This window comes from Ailuropoda melanoleuca, chromosome 3 (genome assembly GCF_002007445.2).
Source record: "Ailuropoda melanoleuca isolate Jingjing chromosome 3, ASM200744v2, whole genome shotgun sequence".
In the NCBI taxonomy this organism is placed as follows: domain Eukaryota; kingdom Metazoa; phylum Chordata; class Mammalia; order Carnivora; family Ursidae; genus Ailuropoda; species Ailuropoda melanoleuca.
In genome coordinates this window covers 71,990,713-72,013,719 of record NC_048220.1, presented here as the reverse complement: position 1 = coordinate 72,013,719, position 23,007 = coordinate 71,990,713, and the positions used below count along the sequence as shown (strand labels likewise).

Below are 23,007 nucleotides of genomic sequence, written 5' to 3'. Positions count from 1 at the left end.
TTCTCTCTCCCTCTCCCTTTGACTCTCCCCCTACTCACGTTCTTTCTTTCCCTCTCTCTCTCAAAAAAAAAAAAAAAAAAAAAAAAAAAAAAAAAAAAAAAAAAAATGCAGGTATAGATTTTAAGAAATGTGATGCTTTTCTGATCTCCATTAGGTATAATCTGTTTTCCTATTTTTCAATTTCAAAAATGTTTGATGATCAATTCCATGTTATAACTAATCTGAAATGTTAAGTCCAAATAGTATATTTTTGCATATATCATTGTCACATTGTAATTTTTTTTAAATTTGTTATGATTATTCTCACTTTTTTACTTTTCCTAGGATCTCAAAACTTCATATATGAATGTTGAAACTTTCTCTTATTATCCCACTATAGCTGTAAAACAACTATTTCAGTCTGAGCTTTTATGTCCAAGAAATTCTAGACAATGAAGTCTCAAGGGGAAAAAGAGGGGAATTGTGAAAATGAATAGCTGACTCTTGCCCTGAAAACTTGTCAGTTTATTTTGGAAGATACATATATAGCCAACTTATTCAAATCCAAATATATCAGTAATGAATAGAGATGAACTGGTGTCAGGGAAGGAAATAAGGACAGAAGGAAGAACTTAGCAAAAGAATAAGAGAAGATATGAGATGACTGGCATGTTCACACACCAAACAATGATAGAGTGAATCTAAATCTAAAAGGGCACAGGACTGAGTGGCAAAGGATCTAACTAGAAATGATAATGGGTATGCAAGTGAGAGGATTGGGAGTATGAACTTTATCCTGCATGCAATTAGAATAATTGAAAGCTTTTGTTCAAGGGAATGATATGAAAAGTCTTAAGTTTAAGAATAACTCAGATAATGAGCAGAAAATGACTTAGAGCTGAGATAAAAGTCTGAACAAAGGTAGGGACAAAAAAAATTATATAAAGACGTTTTTGGCACCAATTTATTAAAATTCATATATAAATTACATGTGGGTGTTATTGGAGATGTGTGGTCAGAATTATCTCTTAGATTTCAGGTATGAATGATTGTTGGATGCTGCAGCCATTCACTGAGTTTGAAACAAGATGGAAAATCAGGTTTCATTCTACATAAAATTTATTTTGGGAAGCAGTAGAATTTAGCAATCAAATGCAAGTGAAATAGTGAATTTCAAATCACTGCACTTGCCCTTACTGGTTTTTGACATCGTACACATTACTTAATCTTTCTTGTTTCATTCATGATAAAACACATAGAGTAATTCCTTTGAAGGGATTATTACAGAAATTAAAACAAATATTGTATATGAAATATATTACTATTTCTGTCATAATATAATAATTAATATTACTATTTTTGTACATAATACACTTGGGGATTTCTATTGGAGAACTACACAGATGTTCAGAGTTTAGTAGATCAACTAAAATGAGCTTTGCATTCAGGAGAAAGTTTAATACTGGAGAAATAATTTTATATACTGGATATCATGAAAGGGACTGTGTAAAACCATTAACAGGTCATCTGTGGACAAGAAAGCAGATGAAAAACTAATGCTAAGCCACAAGATAAATAATTTTAAGTATTAAGAAGGAAAATCAAAATAGTTAAGCTAAAAGGGGAGAGAATATCTAGGAAGACAGATATCACGATGAAATCAAGGCAGGTGAAAAGTGAGGTGTATTTCACAACCCAGGAATCAAATTCATGTAGTTTCAGTGGAGTGGTAGAGGAAGAAATACAGTGCAGTGAATTCAAGACTCGCTGAGAGGCAGAAAAGTGAAAAAAGTGGGTGTAGATTACTCTTGAGAGTCTATGTCAAAGAAGAAGAAGGAAGTGGAAGCTGAAATACGTTGATCGTTTTGTCCGTTTTCCGGAAGGAGTGGACAGGACTGAACATGTTTGCAGACTAGGGATTCAGGGAGAGTAGGAAAGTACAGCAAAACCAGTGAGGAGAATGAGAAAAGAAGTCAATAAGAAGGTGTTGACTTACATCATTCATATAAATGATCATGTACTTACATGCTCAAGTAGAAAAAGAAAAAGGTCTGTATTCAAATAAGAATTCAAATCTTAACACACAGCTCTGCATCTTTTATTTTCTACAGTTTCCATTAGTGTGTCCTGTTATAAGATGTATAATATATATCATTTCTAGGGCTCTCATAAGTATGGCAAAAATCACACAATACTCTTTGATTTTTTAGATTTTGTTTTAGCTTCTTCCCTCTTACCATCTCTTACGCCTCATCCCTCCTATATCTGACTCTCCATGTTTCCAAAATATGCACATTTCACAAAGGAATGTATTTCCCTTTTCTGGTACGGGCACATATTCTATAGAATGTTACATTGCAAATGCAAACTTTGGGAAAAAATGAAGAGTCGGTAACTCTGATAAACCATAGAAATAGGTTAGAAAACAGTAGATCTAATCTGTTTTCTGCCACTCCATACTGACAAGATGGACTAAGTTGGCAATTACTGACTTAGAGAAAGTTGGGTTTATCAAATGCAGTATCTAAAAGAGAAAAAAAAAAATCTGTGTTTTCTTTGGTTTATTTATTCAATGGCCAAATAGTTACCATATAGTACTAATTTAATTTTTGCAGTTCTGTTACCAAGTAGAATAAAAATCCCAGTGAATGAACATAGATGTTCATTAAGTACAGGGATGTTTGTGGAATCTTCTTCTTTAGTTAATTCTAGATAAGCAAAATTATTTTACCTTATAGTATCAGGAGAGATCTAAACTATGATTTTATTGTTGGACATTTTTATTATGATTTTTTCCTTGGTAACCTCTACATTTTTTAATACTATTGGAAGAGCTAAGTTGGAGCATATAAAACTGCATTTACCAGTATCGAGCTATAATGATGTAAAAAGTTTTGATTCAGTAGTCATGTCATATTTGGTTAATTGCCAGCAATTGCCATTAGTGAGAAGTGAAGCACCTACAAGAAGTACCAAATCGGTAAGAGAAACAAATCAAAGGGAGATGAAATGATCCGTAATGAGCAGAGAAAAATCAATAAGGGAAAAAAAGAGCCTCTCTCTTAAAATGAATGAAGAGACAGGCTGATGTTTGAACTACATTTGTTCCATGTAAGTAGTCACTCTGAGCAGTAAAGCTTAGCCCAAAAATACTTGTTGCTTGTTCAATTCTCCTTGATTGAGAGTCTATTCTAAAACTGTATACATTGGTGTACTGAATAATACATTGAAGAATGTGTGTCCTATTAAAAAATCCTGTTTAAAGAGGAAAGCTTAAAGCAAGGTTACAGTTTATAAAACCCTCTCGTATACAATAGTAAGCCACACACCTTATTATCATTCTAGACTACACCACTTCTACTAGCCTAATTAAGATTGAATAAAGAATAGACTGAATTTTCAGCCTAGAGTGTAGGTTCACCTTGGGGCTAACTTAATTCGCTCTTCTGTCTTGAAGGATAGAAAACTTTTCAGGAAAACATCAAAGAAGAATTCATAAGTCCTCAAAGAGCTAAACTATTTCGTGGATCCCAGAAGGATAAATGGGAACTTTGATGAGAATGAAGAATGTAGCAACTCAAAGGTGTGATTGCTCTGCTATGCTGTTCAGTTCCTCCCATTAAGAACACTGCTTCACCTTCTGATTAGCAATACGCTTTTCTGTTAAATTCATTGCTTTAACTAGAGAATGCACAAAAGCAGGGGAATTCAGGATTTTAGGGGATCATTCAGTGTATCATTTCTCATACACCATGTCTCCCAAGGATTAGACAAAATCAGGAGTATATCCAGTACCTCTAAGGGGGAGGGGCAAGGGTCATCTTTTCTAATTATAGAAATTTGGGGGAAGGTTAAGGGAAGAGGTTTCATCTTCCCCTAGTGCACAAATTATTTTATTAACCCAAATCTTTGGATTCCAAGTCAAGGGCTTTTTGTAGCCAGCCTTAAAGATGGCCCCTAATGCCTCCTGGTATTCACAACTTTGTGAATTATACTAGTGTCGGTCTGTTTGGTGGATCAGATTTTGCAGAAGGGATGGTATGTCACTTCCGAGTTTGAGTTATAAGAGATTACAGCTTCCAGCTTTCTCGGTCTCTCACTCTCTTTCTCTCTCTGAGATCATTCCATCTGGGGGAAGCCCTGTAGAGGCCCACATGGTGAGGAACTGAAACCGAAACCTCTTACTAATAGCCATGTGAGTGGGCTTGGAGACTGATTTTCCTGTGCAGTTCAGAGATGCAGACCAGGCAGCACCTTGACTGCAACATCATGAGATACCCTGAGCCAGAGGCACATGGCTAAGCTACTTCTGGATTTCTGACCCTCAGAAACTGACATTATGAAGTTTCTTGTCTTAAGCCACTAAATTTGGCAGTAATTTATTATGCAGCAGTATTGAGGTACCATGGCTATTTTCATCTACACTGGAACAAAGCTTTTCTTTTATGAAATGATTTTTTAAGATAAATGATGACAAAGATTCTTTCGTTTTATGATTGTCACTCATAGAGTGGGACTGTACCCTTTCAGTAACTGTGATCCAGGAAATTTAAAAGAAAAAAAGTTATGTTCTGTTTTTCATAATTTTAGTGATCTTACTTAGTTCATGGTGTCCAGGACACATGGCAGGCACTAAGATTAGGGGCAATCTCTACAAAAACTGTGAAGGTTTACATTCTGCTATTAAGTATTTTTATTGCCCTTTCTCCAAGTAATTCTAGCTTCTTGTACTGGTCTACATGTATAAGGATAATAATAATACTGGGTTGTTAGATAAAATGAGTAAATATATGTAAAGTACTTAACAGTGTCTGGAATTTTGTAATTACTCTATACATGCACATTCCTGTATTATTTCCATCTCATCATCCTGACAGAGATATTATTAGGAAAATCTCAACCTGTGATCCTCCCTTCTCATCCAGAGTTTATTGTCCTAGAATATATTCTTCTGCATTATGAAGATCTTCTTGTTTCTTGAGATAATACCTTAACGCTCCAGATTTTGGGTCCATCCCTTTGCCAGGAAAATTTATTGGATAATATTCAAATTTAAATATAGCCTACTTTTTAAATAAGAGATCATCCCAAACATCTTAACATAAAAAGGAAATGTCAATAATCATTGGTCCTTTAATGAGAAAAGGAATCACCAGTTGATTTAAGGCCTATAGTGTCAGTACCCCAAGAGAGTAACAGAGAAATAATAGGAAACTAGGTTTGAATGCAGACTCTGCCACATAAGCAAGGAGTCCAGAATACAGCTTTAATACAGATTTTGACATATGTCCTTACTGTAAAAAATAGATTTTTCTTACTGTAAAAAGAATAATTTTACCATACTTTAACATAATAGCTTAGAAAGTATTAAGGAAGTAAAGTTATAAGAGAACTAAAAAGTCATATAAATCCCTATGCTGAACTTGTAAATTATCCCTCTAGTGCTTGGCCTGTACATATTTCATCCAAGGTAAGACACCATCAATTATAAGATGCTCCATTATGTTATGAACCACTATGAAAGAAAATAAATATGTTGCCAGTTAAAACTATGATAAAATGGGGCACCTGGGTGGCTCAGTCAGTTAAGCGTCTGCCTTTGGCTCAGGTCATGATCCCGGAGTCCAGGGATCTGGTCCCATGTCAGGCTCCCTGCTCAGTGAGGAGTCTGCTTCTCCCACTGCCCTTCACCCTGATTGTGCTCTCTCTCAAATAAATAAAATCTTTTAAAAAAATAAAACTATGATAAAATGCTTGTCTATGACATTATTACCTTTATTTGTAAAAGGTCTTTTTTGGCAATTTAGCAGATAACTCTAGTCACAAATCACAGTTGTACATACAGAAGGAAGAAAATATGAGCAAAACAAATTGGTTAAGATATTCCTAAATTGTCTTTACATGAAATACAAATTCTGTTGAATCATTGTCTCAGAGTGGTCCATGTACATGCTTTTACCCATAATATCTGCTGGACTATAAGGGCATAGATGATGCAGTGTTTCTTAAAAGAGTGTTCTGGGGCACCTGAGTGGCTCAGTCAGTTAAGCTTCTGACTCTTGCTTTTGGCTCAGGTCATGATTTCAAGGTAGTGGGATTGAGCCCCGTGTTGGGCTCCATGCTCAGCAGGGAGTCTGCTTGAGATTTTCTCTCCCTCTTCTTCTGCCCTTTCCTCCACTCACATACTCTCTCTAAATGAAATCTTTAAAGAAAAAAAATTTTAAAGAGTGTTCTATTGTCTTCTTCGAACTCTTCTTTTAAGCTACTGACACTCATTCTGTAAGTTTTGGTGCACATACAGGCAATTGCAGATAAGTCAGTTCTGCTATCTTATCAACAAAAATGATAAGATCCACTCCAATTTCAGAGATGTTAGGATAACAAACCAGTGTGAGCATCAGTTAGCATCTAGTCAGAAAATAGAAGTAATGTCAAGAAATTCAGTAGAAAGAATTTAATACAGAACTACTTAGAGAATTTTTAGAGAGCTAAAAAGGCAAACAAATGTAGGTCAGACAACCAGAGATTTGCCACTGAAGGAAGCTGCTCTCACTTTTAAGGTGGACACATAAAGGGATGAGGTGTTGTTATTTGAGCACTTTAGCCAGTTTGCCTGGAAAAAAACTGGAATCATGGAAGAGAAACTGGTTGGAGCTAGAGCCATAGAGGCAATGTCTGGCTGAGGATGTCTTCTATATAGCAGGGAGCGGAGAGAGACACATTGCCTCTTCCCTTTGCCTCCTCTAGTTGCTCACAGGTACCTTCCATTAGTTGAAACTAAGGAAGTCATCTGGCAAGAAGCCTAGGGAATAGAGTTTGCAGGGCCAGCAGAGCAAGAGATGGCTGAGAAATGGCTCTGAGAGCAAACATGGAAACACCAACAAAATAAGCATTTTAGAATTGATTAAATGTGGTATTTCTCTATCAGTATCCTTATCTGTATAATGAATGTGACCATATAATGCATGCTTTTTTATAATCCACCTTTTTATATTCACAGTATCTTATATGTGTCTATCTATTGAAATTCTATTTTTCTTTTTTTGGTTGTGTTGGGTACTGCATTACTTGGATACATTTATTAAAGAAATTCATAAAAGAGTTTGTCTTTCTCTGTAGCTCTATAAACTTTTCACTCATTTTTACATATTTTTTGCATAATACACATTTTTGGTGCCCTCCCCTTGAAAGTGAAAACCCCTTCTATGCTTTTATATTTCTTGCATATTTCTAATAAAGGTAACTTTAAATCATTTTTAAATTTTGCTATCCATCAAACATTAGCACACATATGTATTTATTAAACTAGACTGGTTGGAATAATAAAATAGACATCCAAATTATAACTTTTCTAAGGAGGCTGTTATAACAAAGTTCATGTTTGCATTTTAGAGTCAAATGAATGTTGCACACCATTCTATAGTTACACATGCTAACTAATCATTAGTTATTTGGGTGAGTTATTTAAACTTTAAATTAGGTTTCTTCTACCAAATGGGGATAATAATTCCCACCTCTTAATTTATTGTGAAACTATATAACATATGCCTGGCACACACCATACACTCAATGTTATTCCCATCCCTCCAGCCTCAATCTTACAATTCCATGCAATTTTCCCTTTCTGTTTTTATTCAACAAATGATAAGACTGGCAACTATGATTCAGTCAAATCGGTGCTTTATTTTGATTTTGATTATGCGGGGCTCTGAAACTGTGGCTGAGAAGTGGTTATTAATAGGTATTTTTTTTTTTTTTTNAATAGGTTTTTTTTTTTTTTTTTAGTGCATGGATGTTATTATTTTAATTTAAATTTTAGGTAGTTAACAAAGTGCAATATTGATTTCTGGAGTAGAATTCACTGATTGATCACTTATATACTGCATCCAGTGCTTATCCTAGCAAGTGCCCTCCTTAGTACCCATCACCCATCTAGCCCACCCCCTACCCACCTCTCTCCATCAATCCTCCATTCTCTATTGTTAAGAGTCTCTTACGGCTTGTTTCCCTCTCTCCTTTTTTTCTTTTCCCCTGTCCCATATGTTCATCTGTTTTCTTAAATTCCATATATGAGTGAGATCATATGAGATTTCGTTGTTTTTGATGGCTGAGTAATATTACATTATATATGTATATATAAAATTCCATTATATTATTCCATATATATATTCTATATATATATTCCATTATTATATATATATATATATATATATATATATATATATCACTCTTCTTTATCCATTCATCAATCAATGGACATTTGGTCTCTCTCCATAGGTTGACTATTATTGACAATGCTGCTATAAACATCGGGGTGCATGTATTCCTTCGAATCTATATTTTTGTATCCTTTGGGTACATACCCTATCCTATTTATTTGGGTACATAGCCTATTTACACTATCCTTTGGGTAAATTCCTATTAGAGAAATTGCTAGATCATAGAGTAGTTCTATTTTTAATATTTTGAGGAACCTCCATACTCTTCTCGGAATGGCTGCACCAGTATGCATTCCCATCAACAATGCAAGAGGGTTCCCCTTTTCCTGCATCCTTACCAACACCTGTTGTTTCTTGTGTGGTTAATTTTAGCCATCCTGACAGGTGTGAGATGGTATCTCATCATGGTTTTGATTTGTATTTCCCTGATGATAAGTGATGTTGAACATCTTTTTATGTGTTCGTTAGCCATCTGGATGTCTTTCTTGGAAAAGTGTGTATTCGTGTCTTCTGCCCATTTCTTAACTGGGTTATTTGCTTTTGGTTTTTGAGTTTGATAAGTTCTTTGTAGATTTTGGATACTAACCTTTATCAAAGAAGACAAGGATGTCCACTCTCACCATTACTATTTAACATAGTACTGGAAAGCTTAGCCTCAACAATCAGACAATAAAAAGAAATAAAAGGCACCTAAATTGGCAAGGAAGAAGTCGGACTTTCATTATTTGCACATGACATGATACTCTATGTAGAAAACTGGAAAGACTCCACCCCAAATTTGCTATAACTCATATATGAATTCAGCAAAGTCACAGTATATAAAATCATTGTGAAGAAATCTGTTGCATTTTTCTACACACCAATAATGAAGCAGCAGAACAAAAAATTGAGGAATTGATCCCATTTGCAATTGCACTAAAAATAAGATGCCTATGGTAAATCTAACTAAAGAGGTAAAAGATCTGTACTCTGAAAACTATAGAACACTTATGAAAGAAATTGAAGAGGATGCAAAGAAATGGAAAAACATCCCATGCTCACAGATTGGAAGAACAAATGTTAAAACGTCTATATTACTCAAAGTAATCTACACATTTAATGCAATCCCTATCAAAATATCACCAGCATTTTTCACAGAGCTAGAACAAACTATCCTAAAATTTGTATGGAACCATGAAAGACCCTGATTAGTCAAAGCAACCCCGAGAAAGAAAAGCAAAGCTGGAGGCATCACAATTCCAGATTTCAAGTTATTACAAAAATGTAGTCATCAAGATGGTATGGTACTGGCACAAAAAAAGACACAGAGATCAGTGAAACAGAGTTAAGAACCCAGAAATGGACCCTCAACTCTATGGTCAACTAATCTTTAACAAATTAGGAAAGAATATCCAATGGAAAAAAAGACACTCTCTTCAACAAATGGTGTGGGGAAAATTGGACAGCCATGTGCAGAAGAATGAAACTGGACCACCTTCTTACACTGTATACAAAAATAAATTCAAAATGGATGAAAGACCTAAATGTGATACAGGAAACCATCAAAATCCTAGAGGAGAACACAGGCAGCAACCTCTTTGACATGAGCTGTAGCAACTTCTTACTAGACACATCTTCTGAGGTGAGGGAAACAAAAGCAAAAATGAACTATTGGGACTTCATCAAGATAAAATCTTCTCCACAGTGAAGGAAAAAATCAGCAAAACTAAAAGACAGCCAACAGAGTAGGAGAAGGTAGTGCCTGGATGTTAATCCAGCTACCCAGTCTTCCATCCAGTTCTTCTTCCATTCATTCATCCTTTTAACAAATATTGGTTTACTGCTTTCAAGTTTCAGATACTCTATTGGGTGCTAAGGATATGATGGAAACCAAAACCAAAACCAAACCAAATGAGAGAGAGTGAGAGAGAGAGGGAGGGAGCAAACACAAGCTAACATGAGTGAATGAGAGCAAGAGAGGGAGTGAGAGTGTGAGCAAGCACAAGGGTGAGCTAGCAAAGAAGAAGAAAGAAGAAAGCAACACTCACAAGATTCACAGTTTCTAAGGGTGAGGAGTACTGCTGTTAATGATTCTACAAAGGTACAGAAATTTAATTCATAATAAAAAGCTATACAAAAGTAAAAATTAAAACTAGAAATCATAACAGCACCCTAATTTAGTTTGTCAGTTGAAGGAAGGTTTTCTGTAAAAGAGACATTTAAGACATTTAAGCTAAGTAGTAATAACAAGGGAAAGTGGAAAAAGTTTGGTTGAAAGAATTAGCAAATTTATCCATTTTTTAATGCAAGCTTCTACTTTCAGTATATTATGGCCTTATTCATAGATATTCCATATAAAATGTTTAGTAAACTCTGTTCTTGACAATTTGTAGTCTGGGCTTTTTATGTCAACTTCTTTATTTTAAGAGCAGGTAGCTTAAAGTATAATGATTTCATTACTGAACTCTGTATTATTCCTCACTGTGAAAATTTCTGTGGACAAGAATATAAATAATGTGGAACTTTCGTCGACCTTACTTTGCCCTTCATCTCAGTGACTTAGAGTCAATTATGGCTACATATATCCATACTATTTGGTTAAAAGAGACCAAAACTCAAAGTAGTTTAATTTAAAAAAAAAAAAGAAAGAAAGAAAGAAAGAAAAAGGATTTCAGGGATGGTTGAGTAGCTCAGTTGGTTAAGCATCTGTCTTTGTCTCAGGTCATGATCCCAGGGTCCTGGGATCAAGTCCCACACTGGGCTCCTTGCTCAGTGGGGAGCCTGCTTCTTCCCCTGCCTGCAGCTCTCCCTGCTTGTACATTTTCTCTCCCTCTCTCTCTCTCTCTCTGACAAATAAATAAAATCTTTTTAAAAATTTAAAAAAGGAATTCATTGGTCCATGTAAATCACAAGTCTGTTTTTATCAGAATCTCTAAATTTATTATATATATATATATATACCTAAGATGAGAGCTATTTGGGATTGATATAGATACCTCATTACTAATTTTTATACAGAACTCATATTTTAATACTTTAAAAAAATAAGTTTGGTAGGAAAAATCTTGATTTGCTGCCACTTTTGCCACTTTTTTGAGTATGTCCTTTACAGATAGAGTAGAACACATTCTGTTCTGTGCAAATGACAAGAATCCATTTTCTTAGATTTGGAGCCAACTGAATTGATTAGATAATTAATGTCAGAAAGAATAAATTCACATCGGCTCTTCTAAAACCAAAGGCATATATTGCCTTTTGGTGCATGTCTTCCAACAATTTACTGCTTTGTATCCAGCAATGAGGTGTATTTTGGAATATGTACTATGGTCTTTTATTATTAAATATCTGTGGGTGCTTTGCTGAAGAATACACATACAGATGCACACTTTTTTAAAAAAAATCAGGAAGTATGACTAAAATGAGCTGTACATCTTTTCTAGAATAATTTATTGCTACAGATCTTAAAGCTTTCATTATTTGTGCTTACATTCAATAGTGTGATTTCCTAATAGCCCTTGGAGACCCAGGAACTGTTGTATGTCCTACCGCAGTTTAGAGAAAGAAAGACCTTCTTTAAATTCTTTAAATAGAAAGACCTTCTATTGGGGTGCCTGGGTGGCACAGTGGTTAAGCATCTGCCTTCGGCTCAGGGCGTGATTNCTTTTTTAAAAAAAATCAGGAAGTATGACTAAAATGAGCTGTACATCTTTTCTAGAATAATTTATTGCTACAGATCTTAAAGCTTTCATTATTTGTGCTTACATTCAATAGTGTGATTTCCTAATAGCCCTTGGAGACCCAGGAACTGTTGTATGTCCTACCGCAGTTTAGAGAAAGAAAGACCTTCTTTAAATTCTTTAAATAGAAAGACCTTCTATTGGGGTGCCTGGGTGGCACAGTGGTTAAGCATCTGCCTTCGGCTCAGGGCGTGATTCTGGTGTTATGGGATTGAGCCCTGCATCAGGCTCCTCTGCTATGAGCCTGCTTCTTCCTCTCCCACTCCCCCTGCTTGTGTTCCCTCTCTCGCTGGCTGTCTCCATCTCTGTCAAATAAATAAATAAAACCTTATAAAAAAAAAAAGAAAGATCTTCTATTAAATTAGGCATTTTGTGTGTGTGTGCATGTATCATTTTTATTCTCTGTCTCTCTCTGTCTTTATCTCTCTCTCTCTTTCTCTCTCTCTCTGTCTCTCATAAAGTCTGTTATTTCTCCTCCTTGCTTTAACTATTAACTCCTGTCTGGCTTTGGTTTAAGAGATAGCACAGAATCCATGCACTAGAGTTTATCAGGGAGAATAACCCCAAACTCACTACTGCTCAATGTCTGAAAGTCTGTGGAAATAAATACAAAGGATTTCCTGAAAATTAAGTAATCCATCCATTTTTCTTGCTCAGATTCTTAACCTTCAGTAAATGAGTATTTAAGAGCTTCTTAAAATTATATATAAATTTTATGCATATGAAGTTTAATGGATAGTCTATTATTTTCACTAGGTATTCAGATTGGTCTGTAATTAAGAAATGGTTAAGAATCACCTCACCTGATATTTTTAAATCTGTAATTGGATTAAGCAGAAGACCAGAACACTGTGTGCTGTGTATCTGGACTTCGGTACTCCAGAAATGCATGAGTATTTGATTGTGCCTGAGTTGAATACGTTAAAATTACACATGCACACGCACACGCGCACACACACACACACACACACACACACACATTTAAAAAAAGAAAATAAAAACAATAGCAGAAACAAAACGTATCACTTTGCCTAGTGAAGATATTTACCTTTGGTCTCCATAAATGTGCTTTTTTGAGAAAGTGGCTGATCTTCATTGTGTTTTGTCTGGTTTTAGTGTTACAGATAGTGAATTGCCAAATTAGAGGCTTGGTGTTTTGTTCTCCAGGGCATGCATTTTGTGTAACTTTTGTGAATTTATTCTTTTGTTTCTACCTTTATTTACCTTTGCCACAAATTCTTCACTTCTTTTTCTCATGTATTTTGTTGTACTGTTTTTGTTTTTTGTTGTTGTTGTTGTTTTTAATAAATTGCCCTAAATCATTTCAAAAGCACCGGGAGTACAAATATAAATGAATAAATAAATAACAATAGTGACTGAGACAACATATAAATCACTTTGTTTTATATGTTTTTTCACATGGTCCATAGTTTTAAAATCCTTTCAGAAATGGTTTATTTAACAACATACTTTTGTAGTTTTTTATTGTAAATATTTATTATTTAGGTTTAAGAGGTACTGATGTATCCTTAATATAGTAGTAAGAAAAAAGTGGCCAACATTGGAAAATGAATCCAAACTATTTTAATTTGAATGGTAAAGTGGGGAAGCTCTTTTTTTCCCTATTAGGTTTAAAAACATATTTCAGGTATCACTGCTTTTGGTAAATGCACTATTTTGCAGTTGCTTATTCAGGTACTCTAACAAAATTGAATGTACTACTTAGAAATTGTCTACTATGTCTTCTACTTATAAATATAATTATGAGGTTCTGCCTTGGGAAGTATTTTAGTGACCACCAGTATATTTTGCCTGTGTGTGTGTACAACTAAGCTTTGTCTTTTAGTAAAATTGCAGTCATTTATATAATCCCTATTTTGATTTCTTTTAGTTTTAAACTTGTATTTGTAGTTAGCTAACAATAGATATTGCTCCTTTGTTGCTATTCAGTATGAATGGGTTGCTGACCGTCTTACTTTGTTGTGGTAGGATGTACTGATGAATGGGAAGAGTACAAAAAGGAATTGATTTTTCTTGTTATGTCCTAAGTAGGGTTCTCCAGTCTGCATTGCAGTGTATAGAATAGTCATTTGAATCTATGTTTAGTGGTAAGTTGAAGCCCAAGCCTTGGGCACAGCTAATCTAATGAGCCTATTGTAGAGGTCAACTATAAACCACTTCTTCCCAGCTACATATTGTGCTGTAATGGAAGCATTAAGGGTTAACCTAGAGAAAAGAATGAGAATCCTTTTCACATTACACAGAACTCTAGCAGTGACAGGTTAGGTAAAATTTAAAAATTATATATACTTTGGATAGCCTGCATCCCCAAGAATATGCTGTGTCTTCAGACAAACTAAGAAGTCTTCCCTCCTCACATATCTCATTCCGGGCAATGCCTAGGCTTCGTTCTATGCATGGTGCATAATAAGTGTTCAGTTAATACTTACAGGGTAATTGATAACATGGTAAGGAAAAAGAAGGGCCCTGTATAATGGACCTGTGACTCAGATATAGCTGTCAGGAAAGAAAAATGAAGTGCCCAGGTTACCAAAAACTAGGTTTGCTGAAATAAAAGGAAATGGCTGTCTGGTAGCTCCTGGGCAGAGGGCTAATATCCACTGCTCCCTTCCACATTATGGGTGATTTAGTGCTCTACTAGAAGATGCGGTCGCTGTTCTACTGTGCTTCTGCTGGAAATATCACTGCTAGGCTGACCCTTAAAGAAGGAAAAGAAAATGTGAGCATCTCTTCATTCACAAGTTTGCAGTGAATTGCTAAACTGTAAAGACTTCACTCTTAATACAGAAAGAGAAAGCCTATGATAGTTTTTTTTTTCTTTAAGGGCTGCTAAAATAGCCTGAGGGACAATCTCTCCAAGTAGTTGCAAGTAGGCAGAGAAAAGGAAAACCAAGGCACTTCAGACTGAAGACTCTAGTGGGCTTGACAGTACGTATCTGAAGGAGTAGCTATGTGAAGCTATATTCTTTCTACTTTTGGAGAAGCTCAGTACTATTGTATAAAGTAGTCTCTAAAATAAAATAAGGACTATAGAGGTATGAATTCAGGGCGGTGAAATCAACTCAAAGAAGATAAAGGCTTCTAGGTTCTTCTGCTAACTGCCTTTGAGAGTGTTTGGACATTAATCCCTTTGATTATTTTCTTCATGTCACTGTATTACTGCTTTATCTGTCAGGATTTGGCCTGAGAAAGAGAATCACTCTGAGCGATGTAGAGTAGAGATTTATCGTAGAGACTTTTACCTCATACAGTTGTGGGAGCTGGTGTAGAAATCTATGCAAGGCTGCTGCCTTTGCATCTTATGCTAGGTCTCAAGTCTCAAAAGATCAGCTAGGCCATCAGTCTAGAAGGAAAGCTGGATGTGTAACAGGGGAGAAAAGAGAAAAATTGGAACCTATGAAGACAAACAGCAACCCATGAAGCCAAATGGAGACCCACATCTGTGTTTTACGGCTACCAGATCTGTGATGTACATAACCTGCGGAGAAGCTGCTGTCATTTACCATAGAACTGAATAAAAATCTAAAGTTCACGGTTAGCATAACATTCTTCAATCATAGCATATTATCAGCTTACTCCCACCTTTCCATTCCCCCTCTCCCATCTACACACCCCTCAGCTCTCCACAGAAAATTTAAAAATTTCCAAAAGATTTGAAAAAGGCTACCAAACATCATCTGAAATTGAACCACAGTTATCTTCAAGAAGCAGAATCCTTTTTGAGGGTACTTTTAGACTAAAAGTGATTTTCCAAGAGGATGATTTTCAATACAGACATACCCAGAAATATTGTGGGTTGGGTTCCAGAGTACAATAAAGCGAATATCGCAACAAAGTGAGTTAAATGAATGTTTTGGTTTCCCAGTGTATATAAAAGTTATGTTGGGGTGCCTGGGTGGCTCAGTTGGTTAAGTATGTACCTTCAGCTCAGGTCGTAATCTTGGGGTCCTGGGATCCAGCCCCACGATAAGCTTCCTGCTCAGTGGGGAGTCTGCTTCTCCATTTCCGTCTGCTCCTCCCCTCTGCTCCTGTTCTCTCTCAAACAAATAAAATCTTTAAAAAATAATAATAAAAAAATAAAAGTTATGTTTACTATACTATAGTCTATTAAGTCTGCAACTGTATTATGTCTTTAAAAAACAGTGTACATACCTTTATTTAAAAATACTTTTGCCAGGGCCCTGGGTGGCTTAGGGCACCTTGGTAGCTCAGTCAAGTGTCCAACTCTTGATTTCGGGTCAGGTTATGATCTCAGGGTCCCTAGATTGAGCCCCACATTGGGCTCTGCGCTGTGCGTGGAGCCTGCTTGAGATTCTTTCCCTCCCTCTCCCTCTGCCCATTCCCCTGTGTGCATGCTTGCTTTCAGGGATTTGTAATCTTTTTGCTGATAGAGGGTCTTGCCTTGATGCTGATGGCTGCTGACTGATCAGGGTGGTGGTTGTGAATGTTGAGTGGCTTGGCAATTTCTTAAAATAAGACAGTAGTGAAGTTTGTCACATCAGTTAACTCTTCCTTTCATGAACAATTTCTCTGTAACATATGATGCTGTATGATGGCATTTTACCCACAGTAGAACTTCTTTCAAAATTGGAATCAATCCTCTTAAACTCTGCTGCTGTTTTATCAAGTAACTTTATGTAATATTCTGAACCCTTTGTTGTCATTTCAACAATCTTCACAGCATCTTCACCAGGAGTAGAAGAAATCACTATATAGGAGCAAATCCTCATCTCTTAGAATTTTAATCATGAGGTTGAAGCAATTCAGTCACATTTTCAGGCTCCATTTGTAATTGTAGTTCTCTTGCTTTTTCCATCACATCTGTAGTTACTTTCTCCACTGACATTCTTGAATCTTCAATTTGTAAAAAATTCAGTATCTATGAAGAGTACAATAAAATAAGGTATAACTGTACAGTGAAATGGAATCTTTCTTTTAGTTTTATAATCTTTGTGTAGCAGTGGTAGCATTCAAAGGAGATCCATTGTTCACATGAAAAAGATGACTCTTTCCATCCCTGCTTCTTCAGACTTAATGTTGTGTTTTGTAGCAATCTCCACAAAGGCCATGTCTACAAGATTAATCCCTGATCACATGAAGACTGTCCTTCGCAGTCATCCAGATGACCTGTGTTGTAGTACTATGCTATTCAAGAATTTAGTGCCAGCTCACACAATGACTGGATAAATAGTATAGCTTTGATGTGCACAGTTCTAATGCTATTTTTCTGCTTTCTCTAAGGAGGAATATTGGAGGCTGGCTCTTTAAAAATAACCAGTTTAGAATGAAGCAGCCATATGGTTCATTACAATGGTGTTTTTCATTTTAGTTTGGTTTTGGTTAAGTTAAATTCTGGTATTATAAGTACTCTTTCATATAACAACAGAGCAAAGCCTAGGCATTTCAGTCTTAGCATTTATGTTTGTGTATAAATATTGAAATTCTAAAGATAATATGAAGGACCAAGCACTATATACATTTTAAAATTATGATATTTCTTAAAATTCTCATATTTACACAATGCTTCATTATAGTACTTTAAAATTATCACAGGGCACCTGGGTGGCTCAGTCAGTTGAAGATCTGACTTGGTTTTGCTCAGGTCATGATCTCATGGGTTGTGGGATGAAGCCTTGCATCAGGCTCTGTGCTCAGGGGCGGGGGGTGGGGGCGGGAGGGAGTCTGCTTGAGATTCTCTCCCTCTGCCCCCCCACTACTGTGTGCTCTCTCTCTTGCTCTCAAATAAGTAGATACATCTTTTAAAATAAAATAAAATTATCACATTTATATAATTAGTCTTATTGTAGTGTTTACTCTAAAATAATTGGACGTTTGGTGAGAAATGGAAGAAAAGACATGAGCATACAAAAATTAATCCTTAAAGAATTTATGAGACACAGTTTACCTAATGCAGGTGAACTGGAATCAAGCAATCTATATTTGTGCATGTTCACATTTTTAGGTTCCATTTACATTAATAAGAACATTTAAAAAGAGATTCTTTAGTCACATAAAAGAAATGATTCTATGATTTCTCCCTAAGAACCAAACAATGTTGTCTTTTGTTGTAATTTATTTATTTTTTTCCCCTAGTGATGTCTTCTCATAAAATGAAAGATGGAGAAATCAAAAAAGAAGAAAATAAGAGAAATCTATGTGTATTGTTGCAATGATTTTTAATTTGTCCAAATATTTTTCCATAAAGTTTGCAAAGATGTTTCCCAAACACAAATGCAAGAACAAAGTGCATCAAATTGCTACAGTAAGTTTTAGATACAACAGTTGATAATATTAATTTTAAAGCTTGTATCAAAAATTTGCCTTTTGAAAAACATCACATTTATGTCCAAATCATGAAATACATATGCTATATTATATCATAATATCACATATTATGTCTTTCACATAATATCAGGTGTTGTTGAATTGCTCTCTATGTAATTTCATCCTCAGACATTGAACATCCTTTAACTTTTTAAAAATTAGTATGTTTGTGTAAAATGGCAAAAAAAATGGTGGTTAGATTAAGAAAGATTTAGAGATTTCTGTTATAACTTTTTAGAAATTTGTCTCACTAAAAGCTATTGAATAACTTGGTACTCCAGGTATCAGGTTTGTCAATAATGTTTGACATTGGAAGTTTACTAGAGCCTGTAGAGAATTATAAACTTGACCCTCCCTGGAAAGCCCTAGTCTGTCAAGACAATCAGTCAGCCAGTTATTCTATAAATCAACCAATCAGGCACTGAGTCAGTCAAGCAATTAATTTACACTTACTTGTTACTAGATTGAACATTTTGGAACATAAAAGAGAGTGCATACTTTCTCAGCATCACAACCACATGATTTTATTCTCCATCTAGAAAGATATATGGAGGGCTAGGAGGGCTCAAAGAATCACTAAATAGGTGAGAACTTTTAATGGGATAAAATGCTGATCCATAATTTGTTCAGTTCAGGTAAGTACATTCAAATGCTGCTCTTATCATTGTATCCATGCCGTTTTGGGGACTGTATGATCTTTGGCAAGGCAGTAGGCTATGATGTACACAACACTAGGTCTAAAACTTGACTGAGGTGCCAAGTCATTTTAAGAATTTTATCAAAGCTAGTTTTTGGTCCATAGCTATTAGGGTGTTGGCTTAAATAACACCTATGCTTTATGATTCTAGAATTCTATGATCTTTTTCTTCATATCAATATATAGAATAGTTATTTTCAACAATTTCTACAGCTTTCTGGTACTCTGAGCTCTTTTCAGTGTACCACCTCAAGCTGATGATTGTGTGACATTTCATTTTGTTACAAATTTGCAAACTATTTTAGTGATATCCATCAAATACATCATTAATTTGAGTGGGTCATGGTATAGAATTGAGGATACCTGTTGCCAATAAAAAGTAAGAAGCATGGGATAATTTTAATTCCAGTGCTAGAGAAAAATAATTTCCTTAAGAAGGTATTCAGCCAGTCATACTGAGTTAGTAAACAGGGACTGAAACTACATCACAAATTTAAGTGAGAAAATGTGCGTGGTAAAATAGCTGAATGGTTTTCTAAATACTCTGGAAATTTGTTATACCTTAGTAGTGATTGTGTTATCACTATAATTGCCTTTTAAAAAGTGTTATATTGAAATTTAAAAAAAAAAGCACATCTAGAGAGAGACCAGTTTAAGTCCACTATGACTTAATGCAGCATGTTTTTCTGAATTTACTGTAAATAAAGAAATTTAGAAAAAGCAAAGCTTGCACCCAATGGTCTATTTATGAAATTTTACTTAATTAAATATTCCCCCAAGTTATGAAATTCTTGAACTAAAAATTAATAATCAGATTTTTAAAAACATTGTGTCTCAGTGATAATTATGAAGAAAAACCTTGGCTCAGAAATGGAAAATGAAAAGCATGGATCAAATTGTACAGCACCTGTTTGATGGCTTGACACGAGGCCAGAAGCAAGAGTTTACACTAAACATTGTTTTTAAAATGCAACCTTTAGTGTGATTTGATTTTTTCCCCAAGCAAACTAAGATGTGAAATTTAATAATCCCTTCTGACAATTTTATAAAAATGGGCTGCCATGCTTAATTGATGACAGGTCTCTTCATCTGCCACCTCCAGGCATTTGCTGTAAGTTGCTGATACAGAGTTCACAGCCTCTATCCATCAGATCTTTGACTGCATCTGTGTTATTAACCTTTGGGTTGATCTGAGAGTGGCATCGCCCCAACTAACTGGCTGTCATGTCAGCTTGACAGCCGGGCTTTGCATTTTCTCTTTCACTTTCACTTTGTCTCTCAAGATCATCTGAACAGATAGGGACAAAGCAATGTAGCCAATTACCTTGTAATTTCTAGATGGTCCAGCTTTTCTCTGAGATAGTGCCAGAAGGCACTATTCGATTTCCAGGAGGAAATAAAATTCTAAAAGATATGAGCAGTTGATGCGTTAGAAATGTAATAGTCAAAAGTCTTTGAGTCATGGAGACCGCAGGTTCTAATTTTAGCTCCAGCTCTGTGACTTTTTACAAGACACTTAACCTCTCTGGAACTCAATGGTAAAAAAAGAGGAAATTATTTTGGGGCAGAAACAGTGAATTTTCCTCCAGAGTTTGTTCTGTGTGTCTTTTATAGATGAGCCCTACCTGTCAGGGACAGATTTATCTTTTGGAAGTGTTAAGAAAATAATGATATGAAATAAATAAATGAATAATTTGCTAGCTCCCCCTTCTCCAGGACCTTGGAAGGAGGCTGTGTGATGAGGGACTCTAAAGGTTATACCACATTAATGTCACAGTGATTCCCAGTAAGTCTACCTCAACCTACTCCATTACACACACATGTATTTTAATAGGGCTCCCACTCTCCCAGCTAGAGACTACATTTCTTAGCCTACCTTGTTAACTTTGTCCATCTGACCTTGTTCTAGCCAAAAGGAGAACACAAATATGCAACTTTCTGGTAATATCCTTTAAAAATCTTGCTTGGCTTCCATTTTCTTTTTCCCTTTTTCCACTGACTGGGAAATGGCAATAGCTGGACATGGGAAATGGCCCCATCTTGGATTCAGAGATGGAAGCTCTACCTGGAGTCTGGCAGCGCCCTCTTGGGATAATCCACTCTAGATGACCCTATCTACTAACTATTCCTTGAGGAAGAAATAAACCTGCATTTTTTTAAGTCAGTGAATATTTGGATCTCTGTTATAACACAGTAGCCTACCCTTTATCTTAACAAATATAAATACCTACATTTTAGTATTTTTATGAGGGTCAAAAGATATAGTGCATTTAAAATGCTTGCGTGTGGTACTCTGCAAATACTAGCTCTCTTGTGGACAGAATTTTCAATTATCTAGGGTTTTTTGGGGCAAAAAAGTAATCCTAAAATCAACTGAGAGGTTAATGCTTAATTTTAAACTAAAGTCATCCTAAAATTTAACTCAATTAGTAGTTATTAGGTTTAAAATAATGTCATTTTAAAATTTAATCTAATAAACAGTTACTGGGTGTCATCATTGTGCCAGGAGATGTGCAAGCATCAGGAATACAAAATTAAATATAGTTTAGTACAATAAACATACTAATTGTATATGTACACATGATAGGCTACATGCAAAATGAAACATATTGTGTAGTTATTCAGATAAGAAAGCATGAGATAAATATGTGTTATTTCCTTGTCTACATAACTGTGTGATTTATTTCATTTATGCCTCCAGAGTCTGTTTTATGCCTTCTATACAGTTACTACCATAGAGACCCCAATTATTCAAATATTGGGAGATAGTATTTTGTGATAAAAATAAAGGTAGTTAATTTTATGTAAATGTTTTGATTCTTAATATGTAAAATGTAAGGGTAAATACAAATTTAGGAGACTTAATCCTCCCTGTGAAAAATAAGAGAAGAGATATGCTACCTTCCTTTTTTCAGACCTTGGAATCATCTCTTTGAAATGTAATCATTAGAGAAGATAGCACTCCTATATCCCAGTTTCTGTGGGCAGGTAGGAGGAGCCCAACCTCGGTGGACTTGCAAAACTACCTCTGGTCATGAAGGTAAGAATTTAATTTGCCTTTGGGTAAATTCAGTTAACTAATACAATGAGTCATCTCAATTATCAGGTGAATTTAGAATAAACTATGTGTGACAAATGGTGCTGTCAAGTCCTCTTACTTGAAACAATAGTTACTGTTTACCTTGACAACACAAAGAAAATGCATCTTATCTGTTTGGTTTTGTGGAAGAGTGAGATTTCCTTTGGCCTTTGCAATCTCTTAAAGTAGACTGACTATTCTCATCATGGTCTGGTTTAATGCTTATTCAATAAGTATTTTCTCTGCTACCTTTGTGGAAACATTTTTCTGGGTTGGCAGAAGATTTTGTTTTTATATTTCCCCAACAAAGGTGAATGCAGATATTATCCATTCATATAACCATTCATATTTTGTTAAAGATTTTATTTATTTATTTGAGAGAGAGAGAGAGAGAGAGAGATTGAAAGAAGGAATGTGAGGAGGGGCAGAGGGAGAAGCAGACTCCCTGCAGAGCCGGGAGCCAGACACAGAACCCATCCCAGGACTCATGACCTGAGCCCAAGGCAGTTGCTTAACCGATTGAGCCACCTAGGCGCCCCACCATTCATATTTTTAAAATATTATTTGAACATTGCTCAAAATCCTTTTAAAAACATAGTAAAAATCTCTATACATGTACATGTGCATTAAGTTCAGTCATTTGATACTGTTGTAAGTAAAAAACAGTAAATTATCAGCAATTTCATGTGCTGCAACCTTAATTACGTGAGTATAAAGAAATGTGTGGAAGAATCTACATCAAAGTATTAAAATTAACTAATTAGTTGGGGAGAGATTAATACATTCCCTTTTATATGTCTATCCTCTTATTTTTTAACTTGTAAGTTTGTGTTACACTTTTTTCTTATTTTACAAAAAATAAATTGATTAGGAAAAAGATGCTGATTGCATTTGCAACATAAACATCATTAAGTAAGTCAGGGACACTTTCCTTTTTTCTTTTATACATATATATATAAACACACACACACA

At 35.3% G+C, this 23,007-nt stretch overlaps 1 long non-coding RNA gene across 4 annotated transcripts in view; it reads left to right on the top strand.

Moving 5' to 3' along the window:
* LOC105237430 overlaps positions 1–23,007 on the top strand; it is a 193,542-nt gene that overhangs the window by 14,417 nt on the left and 156,118 nt on the right. The window contains exons 2-4 of one of the 4 annotated variants that reach the window (XR_004624167.1): positions 3,437–3,562; positions 18,029–18,197; positions 21,872–22,138. The exons of 1 other annotated variant lie outside the window; for it this stretch is intronic. This is a non-coding gene — a long non-coding RNA (uncharacterized LOC105237430). Of the gene's footprint in view, positions 1–1,414; positions 3,563–18,028; positions 18,198–21,871; positions 22,139–23,007 lie in introns of those variants that run through there. 2 more of the 4 variants (XR_004624165.1, XR_004624166.1) reach the window with 2 other exon arrangements.